Source organism: Lasioglossum baleicum, chromosome 2 (genome assembly GCF_051020765.1).
Source record: "Lasioglossum baleicum chromosome 2, iyLasBale1, whole genome shotgun sequence".
Lineage (NCBI taxonomy): Eukaryota > Metazoa > Arthropoda > Insecta > Hymenoptera > Halictidae > Lasioglossum > Lasioglossum baleicum.
The window spans coordinates 21,416,528-21,432,401 of NC_134930.1; the positions used below are offsets into that span (position 1 = coordinate 21,416,528).

General features: G+C 42.2%; 1 protein-coding gene across 8 annotated transcripts in view; it reads right to left on the minus strand.

Moving 5' to 3' along the window:
- The window catches only part of Rg (A kinase anchor protein rugose), a 409,256-nt gene that overhangs the window by 375,946 nt on the left and 17,436 nt on the right, over nucleotides 1-15,874 (minus strand). The window lies entirely within an intron of this gene.

Below are 15,874 nucleotides of genomic sequence, written 5' to 3' on the forward strand. Positions count from 1 at the left end.
TTCCTTTGAGATTTCGTATTATATTAATTTAAAGCACATCAGACTTGATATGGCGGTCGACCTTAAGTGCATAAATATACACAAATGTTAAAAATAGTAGAAATTTATGTTGACGTTGAGACGCGTGCGTTCGCCGTCCACGCTTTTAACATAGTCTATCGAGTTCCCATCTGCTGGAATTTCCGCCACCGGCCTCGTCACCCCCGCTATGGGCCCAGCGCACTTCGGGCTCATTAGATCAATTTTCCAATTCGGTGGAAAATTAATACTCGACCTTTATTTTGTATTCGCGCCATCATCTGTGTAACAATGCGTGATCTATCGGACTGATCGTTCTTTGTTTATACGATGATTCCGTTCGCCTCGCGTTCTTTTCTTTTCTCGATTATTCTGTATTCTACTCTACACGCGGAAGCATGTAATTTTGTACTTCGAATAAAGTGTTAAAAAGTGTAATAAAGTCTATCGAAGATCCTAATATATCGAAGATCCTAATAATCCTAACAGACAGGAGTGGGGACCAAAGACGACAAGGGCGAAAAAACAGCTCGCCGAAACAGATACTGATTTTTTTCTCAGCAATCTTTCGAGTCAGTTTTTATTATATTATATTGAGATTAATTTGGCGGGCAATCCATTATCGTGATACGCGGTCGCGATACGTACAAATATTATTTATAAAATTTATAATCCAAGCGTATAGTTATAAGAAAACATGAGTTCTCTATCAATAAATGGTAAGTGTTATTGTGAAATTAAAGAAAGACCGTGAATTAGTAATTGTGTATTATGCTATGTGTTTATTCCTATTTATTAATTTCTTCTTTTCTTTTTTTAATTTTTTAGACCAATGTCACTCTATTACATATCGGCAATGTTTTGACGTATGGAGACGTTCTACAAATAAAATGGTTGCCCTAGCGACATTTATTCAAACAAGTTTAAATTTGGCTGATGCACCAGGCAGTATTAAAAAACATCTTAGTGAATTGTCAAAATTGATGCATTGTAGATTTAAACAAAGATTCAACGCTTGCTCTAAAATATATTCAAGAATAAATGTGCGTTACGGAACATGGCTTAATTCAAAAATCATTCTAGATAAATTTATTATAGACCATTTGAACATAATAGAAGCCGGACCAAGTAGGGAGAGATCATCAACAATGGGAAGGCCAATAAAGCCTTTTGAACACTGCGGAAACAAATCAAAAAAACTAAAAGTACAAGATTTACTAGAAACTCGATCCGTTGAGGAATTGACTTATGCCACCAAATTACTAAATAAAATAGAAAACTCGAGCACACATACAAGCTTTTCGTTGGTGGAAAGTTTAGCTGTATGCTCAAACTTAAAACTATCAATAAGGCGGTACCAAAATTTACGCGAGACAATGAACTCCAAATATCCTCAATCGTTTCCGTCTTATTACAAGTTAAAAAAATGTAAAACATCTCTGTTGCCAGACATGAGTAAATATAAAATAACTGAGACATCTGCGGAAATAAATATGCAGGAATTATTACACAGAACCGCATCTTCAATTATTGATTTGATGGAAGATGTCAAAGTTACTAATATCACATTATTAATTAAGTGTGGTTTTGATGGCACCTCGGGGCTCAGTCAATATAAGCAAACATTTTCAGAAGATTCTGCAAATGATGAATATATGTTTGTGAGTGCGATTGTACCAATCCACATAACTGACAACGAAACAAACAATATTATTTGGATGAATGAATCTTGCGCGTCAACATCACTATGCAGACCACTAAAACTTTTGTTTGCAAAGGAATGTAAAGAATTAGTGCAGAACGAATATACTAATTTACAGCAAGATATTTCAACTTTATGTCCCAGCAATATTAACAAGAACAATATGAATATAACTGTGTATTACGATGTAAAATTCACTATGATAGATGGAAGCATTTGCAATGTCCTATCAGGAACAAAATCCGCACAAGTTTGTTACATCTGCGGTGCTACACCAAAAGAAATGAATACGCATGCAATTTTTACTAAAAAACCAGATGAGACGATGTATTCTTATGGGCTTTCGACACTTCATCTATGGATAAGATGTTTTGAAAACATGCTGCACATAGCGTATAGGTTGCCATTTAAGACGTGGCAAGTAAGAAATGAAAGCCACAAAATTATTTTTGCAGAAACAAAAAAAAATATTCAAGACAAATTTAGAACCTTAACGGGTTTAATAATTGATAGGCCAAAAGTAGGTTTCGGAACGACTAATGATGGCAATACGGCTCGCAGGTTTTTTAAAAATCCATTATTAACTTCGACAATAACTGGACTTGACTGTGAACTAATAAAGAAATTAGGTATTATTCTGAGAGTTATATCATGCGGAGAAAATATAAATATTATTAAATTCCAAGAAATAATTGAAGAAGCTAGAGAATTATATTTAAAACATTATAATTGGTATGTGATGCCGGTAACTACGCATAAATTATTTTTCCATGCAGTCGAAATTATTAAAAATACAAATGTTCCTATTGGAAAATTATCCGAAGAAGCTCTAGAGGCTCAACATAAAAATATAAAATACTTTCGGGAACATAATACCCGCAAGACATCAAGAGAAAATTCAAATAAAGACCTATTAAATCGTCTTCTACTGGAGTCGGATCCAATTATTGCCCATTATAAAAAAAAACATACGAAAAAAGAAAAAAAGGATTTCGCAGATATAAGAGACTATTTATTATTAAATGAAACATCCTACTTATCAGATTCCAACCCAGACACTTGTTCTGATGATAGTGAAGCTGAAGTAGTATAGTATGTACACATATTATTTAATAATATATTTAATATCTATGTTAATTGATTAATTAAATAATTTATTCATTTTATTTATCATATTTCTAGGTAAAATAAAGGAATTCTCTTAAGGATTCCTAAGTTTTAATTCCTCCTTGTGAAGATTTAAATAAGTAATGTATACAGTATTGTACTTTTTTTTTTTAATTTTCGTTAAAATTGTAAACTACTTTTTATGCAGTACAAAAACATGAGAAACAAGGTTATCGCAATTAAAAAAAAATTAAAATTATATATATAATTAAAAAAAAAATTTTTTTTATATACCAATCGATTCGTCTTTGCATTTTATTTCAAAAAGTATTAAGGTACTTTACTCGAAAATTGCATAGTTTAAGAGTTATGACTTTTTTCCCGAATTCCCATATACTCGACACACTGTGCGACGACGTGATTGCTGCGCCTCTCGTACGTTGCACTGTTCTGTTCATCAAGGGCGCACATTTCAGGGATGCTGGCTACTCGGTACTTCTCCGCTGTATTCCAGCTCTCGGTCGATCGAGTCCAGAAACGCCGCCAAGATTATATGATTATAATTCACCTCTTAACTGCAGAATTTAGTTTTAAAAATCTCCCACAAATGGTGCTATTATAGATTTTACGAAAAACGAGGAAGAATTACATTTTTAATTCATAAAAAATAACAATTCATTCGTGAAAAGGTTATTGTTGTGTTGCATCGCAAAATAGAGATTTAGTCTGCGATGTTGTGTGATGGTGGGAGTGAGACCGTGCGTTAAATTCTTCTCTAATAAACTGGAGGGTTAGTTAATCACATTTTAGCAAGAGTGGTTTTCAAATTATTAACTGAATTCAAATGCGGATACGTTAATACACGTGTACCCGTGTACTTAAAATGACACCTACTAAAGTACATGTACAATGTACATGAAATACACGTGAAATAGGGATCTCTAGTACATATGTATACAGAGTGATTCTACCTCGCCTCGAGGAAACTCGCGTGGCAGTGGAGGCGTCAACGTACCACCAAACCTCGTCCGGATAGAATTGTAAAATCGAACGGCGTTGATCGCATTCGCTGTTCATTTCGTGCGAGACGTTTTACAGGCGGGCGGCGCATGTTAACAAACGGACAGGCTAGGCGGCGCCCGTGGAACGAGATCATTACGAAAATTGTGGAAGACCATCGATAAACCTCGCACGCTATCCCGTCCCTGTCGCAATTACCCGAGAGCCATTTAAATCTCGATGCTCGAAGGGAGCAAGATCGCGTCGGAAGGCGGGAGAACGGCAGAAACGACGACGGTGCCGCGCGATGCGAATATCGACGAGCGGATTGCTCCGGCGATTTCTTCGATTTACCGGCGTCAAGTGTCACCCAGAAGCCCCGCTTTACGATCTCTGGGACGCTCCGGTCGCAATTTACGGCGCCGTTACAAAGACACGCTATAAAGTAAACATTCCCATGCGAGACAACGTTTCGCGGATAGAAAACAGCCCGTTGCCTCCGCGGTCAAATTAACCGGAGATCATTTATTATCGAAACATCACAACATCACGGAATAATTCTTCATTCATCTTTCTGTTTCCACATCCTTCTGTTTTCTAATTAATTCTGATTTCCTATTTCGTTAAGACGAAGTTCGCACTGTTTCAAATGAACGATTCATCTCTCCGTTCTGGTCGAGATCGCCAGTGCTGCCAAGTCGACATCCTCTTAGAAAAGCTGTAAAACTCGGGAACTCGAGGAAAGTTCGGCGCGAAGCAATGCAATTATCCGTTCATAAGCGTGCAATCGAGCTAAAATCCTGCTAAAATCAACATCCCCGGGGGCGCCGGTTACACGTCCATTATTTCCATTGCACGGGCATCGAACCGCAATCTAGCAGGCTCGTCGAGCTCAGAGAATTACAAATGTCTCTAAATGCACTGGGATTTAGTGGTCCAATGGAGCTGCGAATATGTGATGATTCAACAACCGAAGTACCAATTCGGTAACACGAAACGCGCGAACCGTAGTGCGTTCGAACGCCAAAACTGTTGCAATGTTTAACAGGTTGGTCTTCCGAAATGAGCCTCTTCCATCTTTCACTTCCAATTGCAGTGATTGAAACACGTCTTTATTCCCAAAAATGTCGTAGAAGAGGAAAAAGAAATTTTATTTCATCTCGAAAGGAAGGCATGAAATTCATATTTGTTAGACTTTGTTCAAGTCTTCGTCCCGAGTCTGACTCGTTAAAATACGACAAGGGGTTCGACGTTGATTCAACTTGTTAATTGACAGGGAAAGTCAACAAGTCGAGGGCTGTTGAAGAAGACATGAATTGCTCGATCGCTATCGATGAAAGGTGCCCCGTCGTGTATTGTCAACAAGATTAAGAAAAAATCCGGGGGTACACGCTCGACTTGGCGCCAACCGAAAGATCCGCGGCGTAATGAATGGCTGAATGAAATGTGGGTCAGGTCGGGAAACGACGGAATACAAACTCAGACCGCGTATCACCCAAGGCGTCATAAGGGAGGGAGAGCCTCTTTAACGAAAATAATTCGCGGAACCGTCAACCCCCTCCCCTCCGCCGCAGTTTCTCATTTGTTCTACGCCCCGGTTGCGAATACACCGATTTTTTCCACGGGAACAAAGCACCTTCTCGCCGGGAAAATGTTTTTCAAATATTGCAATAGCATTCCCTTCGCCCGGCAAAACCCGTTCGATTCTCACATTCGGCTATTTAATCCTTCAAAAAAGATTCAATTGAAACACTGTTAACAGCATATCTATGTTAAATATGATTCGATAGAATCAATTGCATTTTCATAGTACATTTTGAAGGTCCACTTCAGGCTGAGACTCTAACCCTTGACTCGACCACGCGACATCCAATTTGCGTTTATGCGAAAGTTTTACGGTGGAAAATCGGAAACTACTCCGGATCCTTATTTTTCGGTGAACTTTATGTCGAGTCATATTTCCACTGTAAAACTACACGGCGGAAGTTTTATATATTCAGACTTGAAATTTAGTGCTGCTCATGGAAAATTTCCATCATGGATCGATGTAAGGCGAGATCGAAGCTCCTGTGCGTTTCAACGCAATGAAATTGAAGAGTGAATTACGTGAAACGGGTAATTGCGGAGTGAAATGTAATTGTTCATTTTATGCCACTAGTGATTGATCATGATTAATTATGACTAGACAGCGGATTTGATGCATTTACGGGAAAAATGAGTTTCTCTTAATTATGCATAAAGATCCGCTGTCTAATTATGACAGCGTAATTTTCAGATTGAAATACGAGTTAAACCTGGAAATGGTGGTGAAAGAAACGGGTAAATTTTGGAAAAGGTTGGGGACTGTTATACATAGATTATATCGTTTCTGAAGCGTCTCTTATCGAGACGAAGATTATTAATAGCCAGCTACGGACTCTCCGCGATCGTCAGAGCGTGTAGACGGTTTTAATTCGCTGACCCGAGTTCTCGGTAAAAGTAACAGCGAATAAAAATACGAAATGTCCGGTAATAAAAACGTCGATCAAGCCCCGCCCCGCACCCAGTTCGATCATAGTCGAGATCGATCGCCTCAGTATGTCACGGTAACAATTTACAACGTCGTAGTGGCATATCCAGAGATGCGTCCAATCAACGCGAACCATTTACACTGTCGCGGGGCGCAGTGTAAATCGGCCGAGCAATAACAGGAAACCAGTTTAACGAACGACAATGCCTATCGACGCGAATTCATACGTTTGTAATTGCGTGCGCGTTTTATTTTATCGGTAAAAGTAAATTACTCAAAACGAACAAGGACTTCACCTCTTTTTTTCACGCGAACTACTGCATTCAATTTATTTATTTCGTTTTTCATTTAATCCAATCGATCGTCAAACAGTAGGGACAATCCAATTTTCTGCGGAAGATCATCCACGAAATATAGTGGAAAACATTTTACACCGTTGCGACACTTTTTGTTCTTCTATCGGTGTATCCTTTGATGGGTTTAGATTCGCGTTTCTTCCCTTAATGCTTTTTAACACTAATTCACTTCAACTTTCATTTACGATTTACTTCAACTTTCTACGGTTTTCATTATAATACGTGCTTCAATAAAGAGGAGAAATCAGTAATTGCCTATGAAAGCGTTTTTATAATTTCAATGTTAGCGAGGTGAAAAATGAAGGTTGACACAGGTAAGTGGAAACCGGAAGCGAAAAGAGCTCTCGTGGGATCGATACGATTCCCCTCCGATCCGTCAGAGAAAAAGGGGGTCCCGGTTTTCTGGCAACGCGGCATCGAATTCGCGTAATTATGAGCGTGGCCATATGCGCGGCAGTGTTTCAATTTCGCCGGGAATTATACGTCAAAACGAGCCAAGCCGAGCGAGGCCGAGCCGTAGCGAGGGAAAAAGCTCGTTTAGCGCCAAAGAAATATCCCCCCGGATTGACCGGTTTCACCCGAAATCAATAGGGCTCGCGCTGCCGGCCGCTCCCTACCATCGGCAGCATTATATTGAATCGTTTGCCACGCGGAACACGTATAAATACATCGGTATAAATAATAATCGTGCCGCCACCGCCGGACCCGGTGTAAGAGGATCACCGTGAACCAACGGGGCAAGAAATGTCGCCCGGACAGGTGGCGCATTAGCTTTACGATGGCGGGGGGTGTAAATGATTTCTGTCGGTGTAACAAGCCGGCCATAAAACGTCCAGCTGCACGTGAACCAATCGGACGCGGATCTGAAAGCTGCACCGAGTCGACGGTCCCGGCGAAAATCCACCGTCGCCCGATTTCATGAAATTAAAAACGCGATCGTAATAACTGCACCACCTCTTCTATAAATTCTTTCATCGGCGACATCAAATTTTAGCCCTTTGCACTCGGAGCTACTTTAGCGAGTTTACAGAGAATAATTATTAGACTGCGGATTTTACGCATTTATGACAAAAATGGGCACGTACAATTTAACGCACTGGACGAATTAAGAAGATTTGAGGACATCAGTGTATTAATTTCAGCTGAATAAGACAATTAAAAGAAGAAAGAAATTTCTATTTGGCTCCTGTGTCTTGCAAACAATGCAAACATTTTTTATTTTGCATAAAGATCCGCAGTCTAATAATTATAATTGATATAATACTTAAATGTTCAGTGATTGATCAGATACCATCATGCTTAACAATCTAAACAATATTCTGAATAATTGGCTGGTTTGCGCGAACAAAGAGCTGCGAGCTGCGGTAATCAAGACCAATTAGCACCGTGTTATCGAGTCGGGACGAACATACGAGGCGCAACGAGTAAAACTTCCATCGCAGGTAATATAAATTAATTCGCGGCCCAATCCGAAGTTCCCGCGGAGGGAGCGCGAGAGAAATTAATGAACTTCTCCTTGGCCGCCATCAATCACACATCCTGACCCGTCTTCTGGGGCCGAAATTGGAATTTTCGGGCGCGTAGGCGCGTTCCTGAGCACTGGCGTGTGCCTGCCTCTCCCCGGTGAAATAATGAGAGTCTAACCGACTAAAAAATATGAAAGCTCCGGCCGGCGCGGCGCGGCGCGGCGGTGTGCTCTCGAGGAAATATGACGAGGAAAAAGGAACTACGGCGAGCCCCGGGGAAGAGGGGTACTTCTTCGGGATGAATGCATAGAATTAAATATGGCCGGAGAAACGTAGAGTTAGGGACAATCAAAGAGCTCGGCGGGCGCGTTCATTTGAATGCGACCGACTAGGCTCGTAGAAAGAATGTTTTCGCGTTCGCGTGTTACGTGAAAAGCGGAATCGCGCTGGCCCGGCTCGCGCAAATGGAATCCTCAGCGGCGGCGCTCGCATTATGCGGAACCGGAGCGTTTTTTGCCGGAAGGTGCATCTGCCGCCTGTTGGAACGTCTAGCTACTACCGGACTTTCCGAAAAACCAAGCCGACTCGTTTCCCGATATTCGTCTCGCGATTACGCACACGCGCGACGCTTTTCAGGTAACAGTCGTCCCCATTATACTTAGCCGCTTCGCTTCGCGTTGGTCCACTGTCGTCGAAACGCGCCGTCAGAGGATTCAGCCAAATGTCGCTAGATTCTTCTCGCAGCGGAATTAGCTACACGCTCGTAATCTTGCGAGTTTATATTTTTTAATTATTATTAGCATCAGTGTTGACAATAAGGTGAACCATTTCCGAATTCAACTCTAAAGACGCAGACAGTGAGCCCGAAGGAATTTATAGATATAAAGCAAAGGGCAAAGAGAGGGTCCGCACAAAAAGGCGGAAAAGCAACCCTCGTTGCAAAGTTTGTGATGCAGAGCATTTCTATTATTAATCGTGCGAGTTCCCGCGTCGATTTTCTCCGCGATGGCGCGGTTCGTGTTCCCCCACCGTGAAATTGAAGTTTCCGCTCCTCAAAAGGCTCGGGGGCCGGTGTCCCCTGGCTCGCCGCATGACAATGACTCGATCGTCTTGTCATTCACTGTTCGAGTCATTAACCCAGTGTCGAGCGGCCGGCAACACGACCGCAGCGGACACACGCGGGGGGAGACTTTGCGATCGATCGATCCCTCCGAGGGAAAAGGCACAACGACGACGCCCTGGAACGTGTTTACCCTGCGTCGCGTCCAGTCAACGACGCCGGGCATTTTTCTATCGTTTTTCTTTTCGACGAGAATTAGGCCGTTCAAACCTGCCGCCATTACGAAGTTCCGGGTCGTCGTCGCTCTCTAATCATAATATAATCGCTCGCCGCGATCGAACTGTCTGTCCGACGTCCGATACAAGTAGCCCCGGATTTTCCGTCGAATGAAAAACGATCCCGGCTAATTCGATATATGCTCCCATCTATCAACCACGCGCGACAATTAATCTTCTGTTTCCTTTTAAACCGAATGACTGACCGATCATTCCGCCCCGACGCGACGGGTTCTGCCACGTGTCGATTCAAACCACCCTGACGCGGCTATTTTTCCAATGAATTTCGGTATGACTCCTCCGAATCTTCGAACATGCGACTTCCGAGCGAAACGCTTTCTTTCGGACTCTCGGAAGGTACGTTATTATGTATTATTAATTACAAAACAAAAGTTATTTGTTTTTACGTCGTAGCAGCTGCTATGGTAATTAGCGACGGGACCCACAGTTTATTAAGATGGGTATCCACTATTAGACTATTAGTGTCTTCTCCAAAAATCATCTTCTCGAAGGAATTGCAGTGTCGCAACTCCGAATCTTCTCAGAATCAGCGGCGCCCAAACGAGACGTTCTTTTACAGTCTTCCGAGAATTGTGGAGTCTATTAGCCAGCTTTTAATTGCCGCGGTAATAAGGAAACATCATCTTCAACACCTTCTCTCGACTTTTAAGGAGTCTTTCCGTTTAGCGAACTGTTAAGTGGGAAGTAAAAAACCATACCGACCCAAACGGCGTATTTTCTCTGTGTTGTAAAACGTTTACGCGCTGCCAGTCTAATCCCTCTTCGAAACCAAAAGCAACGGCGTTCTCAGCATTTGAAAGCCTTGGTACAGTCGCGCCATTCCAACTTCAATATTTTGAAAGTATTTTTCTATCGTAAAATCAAGCTTCGAAAGTCCAACGTGCCGAATAGCAACATTTTGTGCTCGGAAGAAGAAATAGAAAAGAAATGCTCTCGAGCTTGCATCGCATGGACAACTTGACTTTTCTTCGGACGACACGGACGAATGTTTATAGGCGAGAAGAGATCAGAGATGCTATGATAGTAATCAAGATAAGTATGAAGTTCTTTCACGAGATACGTGAGACTTTTACTCATTGTCAGTTCGGACTGAACGGTACCAGTGTAACAAAGACACATGTCCCTGCAATCCTAGTACATACAACCATGTAAGGCAGTAAAATCAAAGTACTTATAGGTGTGATTAATGTTTCCCCCGATACAGCATATATGTTTATACTGTTCAAAATAGCAAATACTATCAATACGCAAACATGTGCAATCTAGAAATACCATTTGCTGAAAGCACTGATCAATAATTCTGCTCGGATCGATACTACCCCGACAGTGATATTGTATTTATTTAACTTTTCATTGTTCGTACTCTTAACGAGCTTGCAAATCAATTTAATATCACCGTTTTCATATGTATATTACAATGCAATTTCGCGTTAACAAACCCACCAATCATTTTTAACAATTTTCTACAAACACGGCAAACAGGACTGCAAGAATTACACAATGAATGTCGATAAAAATATTGTGCAAATGAAACGGTTGATTAAACCATCACCGAATATCGAGTATCCAAGTCAATTTGAGCCAGAACGATACCGGGAGGTTCAAAACCGCGAATCAACGAGAATGAAGCAATTCGCTCGCCCTTCAAACTCCTCAACCATAAGCTAGTAAATTACCAGCGCTTAAGCTCTCCAACAACCGGTTCGCAGCCGCGAGTGCGCAATAAAGAAGCGATGTGCCTCGTCCCTCCAGCCTATCCCTTCAACCTGTCGTCGAATTTCGGTGGATAGGACTGGGAACTTATTAAGAGGCTAAGGACTGAGACGTTATAATCTTCGGGGCGAGTCCGTGGTCGGGCTTATCCGACTCTAGCCGACATTTTCGGGCCGAGCTTCTCAAATTGATTTGCGGCCATGCCGAAACTCTCCAAACTTTAACCAACTACTCCTGGCAGAAAATATTCGATCGAGATCGCGAATACGATAATGGTGCAGTTTACAATGTGCATTATCGAAAAACAAACATATTCACTTTTATATGAACATTTTCTTTATGTTATCTTGATGTAATTTATACATATACACGGTATTTGAATCACATTGGAATTGCATTGCGTAATTCGAACCTTTCACCTCATTCAATTGCTAATTACGCGTATCACGTGTGTAATCGAAAACAATGTAATTAAAATACAATATACTGTAAACTACTCAATGTGTACATATTACTCGCTTAATGTGGAAAGTATCTTTCATTTTGATCCGTGTTTCTTCCGTTTCGCATTCACTGACAACTCGATTTTATGTTTCTGTTTACGAGGATGGTTTCAGCAATCTTAGCGATAAGATGTTTGAACAAAGAGTGTTCGAACAAGTTTGTTTTTGACCGCACAATATGAGTTTATGGATAATACCATAATTACACTGTACTTTGTAATTGCATTTCAATTGTAACATCGAATTACATTGTAATTTCATTGAATTAGAGACCAGAATTACAAACTACATAGATCGTAATTAAATAGTTGAACACAATATCATCGAATTACTTTGTAATCATAATTTGTGAAGTAATTCGGTTGTAATTCAATCTTGTAAGATTTCTCAGCTATTTCTCGGTTCGAATTTTGGATTTCCCCCAGCGCGAGCGGAACGCTGCCTGACGCCAGGCCTTATCAAACGCGATGTTATCGACAGGCCGTGTCAATAATTTTCTGCTGGATACTCCGACGCGCGTGGATCCGCGTTCCCGCGGTTATGCTTTAGCGTTCGCGAAACATTATCCAGCGCGTCAACAGGCAGCCGGTCCATTACATAACTTATGGATTGTAATACGTTCGGGAGGATGATGAACGAGTCGATTCGTCGCGTGTCGAGTTTCCCGAACGTTCTCCGGGGCTCGATCGAATCCCCGGCTTGGTCCCCCGTTTCCCGGAAAAATTTATCGTCTAGCCCCGTTAAATAAATGGCTCGCCGCAAAACTGTGAAAAAGGCGATCATGCGAACACGGTGAATGGAAACGCCTAACCGGGAAATCGGTTTCCGAACTGTCCCGGGGACCGTGTATGTATCATTCCTTCACGGGAATTTAATAATGCCGATGGATGATTTGTATGTTGGATTGAGAACAGGATTTAATAGGGTTCGCGCGGGCTGATATATTGATGATACGCTGTGTGTCGATAACATCTGCTGGATTGACGGTGAGAGAATAGGGTGTTAGGCACCTGTTGGATGGAGTTTCTGGCCTTAGGTGTTGCCGCGACACTCGCGCCGCGCCGGTGTCATCGGTGTGTCAAAAGCGCGTTGATATCTTCGAAATTACCTCTGCTTTTTAATATCCTGCCCGGCGGGATTTGATTCGAGTTTTATTCCATTTTAAACATTTCTCACATGCAAGTCAAGACTATTTCGCTCTCCTCCACTTGGCTTCCAAGAATCGTGACTCTTAAAACTGTTCTTTTAACAAAGATCGGTTCATTTTTCAAATACATGTCGTGACACTAACATTTTGGCGCGACCCGTGCGCCCCGGCGTTAATACGTTTCATCGTCGCGTGTCGGCTGTCGAGTGTTCTGACTGGTTCTGACCGTTTGACTCTGCGGAGACGCTCTCGATCGTTCGAACGCTAAACAAAATCTGCTGGCCGGTATCGGGCCATCGATTCGAGGGCCTTGCCTCGCATTTTCCCCACTCCGCAGAGTCACTCCGTCCACGTGCACGCATTCTAAAAGGGAGCCGATTTTGTTTGTCGCAGCCGCTCAAACGTGTCGGCGGCGCGTAAGAGTAACCGATCCCGACTCTTGCGGCCGATCTAACGTCTCGGCCGCGCTACAATGTAAATGCACGCGCGAGCACTCAGCAGCCGACTCCGGCAACCTACAACGGCAAATGCTCAGCCCATGCTTATCCTAAAAACACGCTTAAATCTACGACATACAATATCTTCGTTCAGGCAGAAATTGATCACCAAACGCATTTCCGTCGGGAGAGATCGATCGATCCAACCGCAGCTCGTCTCCCAGCGAAATTGTCGTTAGCTATGTATGAACTATAGCTTTCACTCCCACCATAAATCACCATAATCCTGTTTTTTTACATAATAGGCGCGGGAAAGTTGCAGCCTGTCATCCGCGCACGATAAATTACGCGTCCAAGTTTTTCCAGTGTAGAAAAACCGTGCTTCGATGATACAATGCCGGCGGGTTGCGCCTCAGGCATTGTTCGCGGCCGCGATCAATAATTAATTCCGAATTATCCGGCTTATGGTTGGCGGATCCCGTAGACTAACAAAATTGTGAAGAACAGCTTCCACGGTTTGGGCAGCAAGCCGCAAGCACTGAATAGTCGTTGTTCAACCATCAAGTGTTTCCACGTGAATGGTCATTTTAATTATCTACAATGGAGAACTAATTGTGAAGAGAAGAAGGTTCCCCGCTGGTCGTTGCATCGGAACGCTGCATCGGCAGATTACAAGAAACTTTATCGGTATCGAAAAAGTTTGTTGGAAAACTGCTTCTTCTAAAGACTCCGATGGGTCTCTAAAAGATACAAACTATGGCCTCACAATTATTATTTATAATTTTGTTTTATATCCAAATCTTTCAATGGGATCATCCATTGAAAGGGCGCAACTGTACGGAAAACGATGGGGATGATTTTCAAGACTTGAGTATGTTTTAGTTGTTTGTAAGTGGATACCAAATATAAGAAGACGAAGCCACGAATTAATTTGTACGCCTAATACGTGCATAAACTATGAATCGGTCAACGGGTTAATTAATACAATGACATGATTTTTAAAGCGGGTCATATTTACCGGCGGATAAACGCGAATATCCCGGTAATCCAATGATAGCTGGGAGCATAAAATGTGTCCGCTGTAAATTATGTCCGAGCGACTAAACCGCCTTCCCAGAGCTTTGCTTACGATTTAACTTCGCAATCTGTGTTGCATTTTCCCCGAAAGCATCTCCCATAACGTCACGGCATTAAGAAGTCCGCGTACACCGACAAAAACATTGAGTCTGATCCCAAAATGCGAAAATACGTCGCGGACAGAATGCGCAACAAATTAATCTGCACGATGAAATATTTTTGGAACAGTTGTTTATCTTGTCTCGCTCGAGTTGATCGCAGAACGGTAATGCAAAAAGAATCGTGAAAAGCGGACGGACCGTTTTGACACAAAAGCAAATCAAAGTTTAGACCAACCGTAAAGTGGAGTTCCCCACGCTCGCGTGACTGCGGGTGGAAGGGGATGCGGGCCACGCCCAGAAGCTGCTGTACGTAATTCAATTGGCGGAAACTTTACGAGGCCTCAGTGAGAGAACGGTTCGCTTGGGAAGCGTGGTTCTTTTTAGAATTCCATCCTCCCGTTGTGTAGTGTACTTGAACGTATTGCAATAAGAATAGACGAACTAAAGTAGTCCCCATAAACAAGAAAACTTTCCAAAGAGAAGCGGACAATTATGGAGGAATAATTTTCGTTTCGATAAAAGTATCATTCATCGCATTACAATATCAAAAAATAAAGTTTCAGACTTGTGTATGTTTATTCGAATAGGAACGCGTTGTTTCTATTGTCTTCGATACAAAGGAAACAGAAGGTTCGGCTTCATCGGAAAATTCAATAGATATTCAAAGGGATCGAGAGCGCGACGAAGAAATCGATAACGCCCTTAAGGGCTGGACATTATCTGAGTGCGATGTTTAAAAGCTTCGTTATCAGCTAACAAGATTCGCCTCGGCCGCTAACAGCGATGGTCGAACGATGTTACTTAACATCGAGCGACGGATCGCGTATCGCTTTCCGTTTTTATTTATAGCGCAATTTCGTAATGTACACGGCAACAATTAACAAAGTTCTACGGGAGGGCGAACGGTTCGGATAATTAGAAGCTGCGACGCACGTACACTGCGAAATAAAACCGTGCAACGTCCCATTAATCTCTGTACAGTGCAGACGCGGTAATGATAGGCAGAAATACAAGCGACAGACGGCGCGAAGACTGCAATTAACATCGAAAGCAGTCCTTTTTTTCAAATAATTAAAGGCCCCGATTAACCGGGACGCGGCGGGGGTTACGCGATGACAAAGCCGGGAACCGAATCATGGTCTCGTTGCGGGACAACAAAACGAAAACGGATCTTCTATCGCGAACGCGAGTACGTCGCGGAAACAAGAATTGGATAATTTCGGGGCATTTGATTAACGTCAAGTCTACCATTGGATGGGAAAGTACGCGAGCTAATTACGCGATAGAACTACTCACGCAGGCGGTAAATTAGGGACGGGAATTTACCTCGTTTTGTTCCTGGGGAACCTCTATCAAAATGATATTAAAGAGTTTGCTTAAGAG